This window comes from Hylobates moloch, unplaced genomic scaffold, assembly GCF_009828535.3.
Source record: "Hylobates moloch isolate HMO894 unplaced genomic scaffold, HMol_V3 SCAFFOLD_18, whole genome shotgun sequence".
Lineage (NCBI taxonomy): Eukaryota > Metazoa > Chordata > Mammalia > Primates > Hylobatidae > Hylobates > Hylobates moloch.
The window spans coordinates 54765345-54767949 of record NW_026652293.1 but is presented as its reverse complement, the minus strand read 5'-3'; the positions used below and the strand labels follow the sequence as shown (position 1 = coordinate 54767949).

The 2605-nt window shown below is 39.3% G+C and overlaps 1 pseudogene; it reads left to right on the top strand.

The window, feature by feature from the left end:
* Window positions 1-1789: 1789 nt before the first annotated feature.
* Window positions 1790-2146, top strand: LOC116457524 (RNA guanine-N7 methyltransferase-activating subunit-like protein; annotated as a pseudogene).
* Window positions 2147-2605: the final 459 nt, after the last annotated feature.

Below are 2605 nucleotides of genomic sequence, written 5' to 3'. Positions count from 1 at the left end.
AGTAACCATATTTAAATACATCCAGAGCATTCTCAAACAGAGGTCTACTCTCCAGGAAAAAAGAAATTATCAGAGCCTTATCTAACCTAAGCAGAAGGGCATTTACCCAATTCCACCTCTTTAGCTTTTCTGTCTCATCCAACTGGAGACGGTGGAGGGGAGGAGAGGAGAAGAGACCAAGAAACACTTGTGAAGATAATAGCCCAGGGACACAGGCCCATACACAAAAAAATAAGATTTAATCATAAGATTATAGAATGCTTCCCCTCCCCCATAGTTTATCACCACATCAGCAGGATTCTAGTACAATAGTGGATTACAGCTGAAAGAGCTGCAAGGCACAAGCTTTATTTAAAAAGGAGTTCTTAGGGAAGCTCAAAGACAACAGAGGAGACCAACACAAGGACACTTGAGGAATTTGAAGTCTTTGATATCTACAACTACAGCAAACATTATACATAGCCCAACTCCTAGCCATATTGACATAAAGCCTCATATTAATAAAGGCTTATTTCCTCACTTTCTATTCTCTGATACATTGTGCCTGCTCTTAATAAAAATTATAAGACATGCTAAAAGGGAAAGAAAGAAAAGGAAGGAAGGAAAGAAGGAAGTAAGAAAGGAAGGAAGGAAGCAAGGGAGGGAGGGAGGGAAGGAAGGAGGGAGGGAGGGAAGGAAGCAAGGGAGGGAGGGAGGGAAGGAGGGAGGGAGGGAGGGAAGGAAGGAGGGAGGGAGGGAGGGAAGGAAGGAGGGAGGGAGGAAGGGAGGGAGGGAGGAAATCCAAAAACTAATATAAAGCACAATCTGAGGAGACAAGTATCAGGATAAAACTCAGATATAATATAGCCACTGGAATTATCAGAGAGGGATTTTTTTGTACAGATTTATGGAGTACAGGTGTAGATTTGTTACATGGATATATTGCATAGTGGAGAAGTTTGAGTTTTTAGTGTAACCATCACCCAAATAGTGTACATTTTACCTATCAGGTATTTTCTCATCCCTCACCACCCTCCTGCCTTTCTAGGTCTCCATGGAATACCACTCAAGCATAAAAAAGAATAAAATCATGTCTTTTATAGCAACATGGATGGAACTGAAGGTCATTATCTAAAGTGAAATAACTCAGAAATAGAAAGTCAAATACCACATGTTCTCTTTTATAAGTGGGAGCTAAATAATGTATACACGTAGACACACAGAGTGGAATAGAAAAGAATTTAAAATACCTATGATTAATATGTTAAAGGCTTTAATGCAAAATGTACACAATGTGCAAAAACAAACACAATCAAGTAATCAAGTAACATAAGCAGAAAGATAAAAATTCTAATGAATCAAAAGAAAATGGTAGAAATTCTATCCCTCATTAATTGGGGGTGGCTCCTGAGATGTTTGCTCATTTTTTTCTTTTTTTTTTTTGATGTAACAGAAATAAATAATGTCTTTGATAGGCTTATCAGAAGACTGGACATGGCCAAGAAAAGAAAAAACAAAAACGAAACACCACTGAGCTTGAAGACATGTCAGTAGAAGTTTCCCAAAGCAAAATGTAAAGAGAAAAAAGATGGGAGGTGGTTGTCAGATGCTAGTGGGAGGGACTCCATTACCTTAGAGAGCTGGAGTGGTCTGGACTTCCAGGCATGCTGGGCCAGAGGCACCTCTCCTGCAACCTCTCAGTGTCTCTCTGGCAGGGTTCGGCCCAAGGTGGATTGACACAGCCTTTGGTGGATTTTAAACAACCTAAACATTAAGCAAACACCTTCCTCAAATCTTTGGGAATTTCAGAATGACTGACACTTCCAAAGCTGTTCCAACTTTTGAAGAGATGTTTGCTAGTAGATTCACAGAAGGTGACAGGGAGTATCAGCAATACCTGAAATGCCCTCCTGAGTCCCCTCTAATTGTTGAGGAATGGAGTAGCAGAGCTGCTGGGAACCAAAGAAATAGAGGCAATCAGTTGCAAGATAACAGACAGTTCAGAGGCAGGGATAGCAGCCAGGGATGGCCAACTGACAATTGATCCAATCAGTGGCATGGATGATTCTGGGGGTAACATTACCCATAACACAGACAAGAACCTTACTATCCCCATCAATATTGACACTATGGTTACAACCAGCAGCCTCCTTATGGTTACTACTGATAGAAAGGTCAGCAGCTTTTAGTAAAACCATTTACTTTGCTACCGTGACAAAAATTTGGGTGTCTTCTGTGGGTCATAGTCTTACATCTGATTTTAGAGACTAGATTATTGATTTTTTGGAACTTGAGATTTTTTTTTAAATAGATCTTACTTGTGAGATGCAATGGTTGCTGGGAATACCTAAAATTATATTGCTTGACTTGTACCTCAGAGTCTTCTTTTTTTCATGACTTTATAGTGCTTTGAGTTTGGTATAATTTTCTTATTTGACCTCTGGGAGTTCTTCGTTTTACACAGAAGTAAAAAAAATTAATAGAAAATGCTTGCTTTTACTTTGTAAGGTAGGGGAGTATCCATATGCTTACATGTGCTCATCTCTAAAATTCTGCAAGTTAATAGAATCAGCTCATGAATGCACAGCTATGCTTACTTGTGATATATTATATATAACATCAGCAG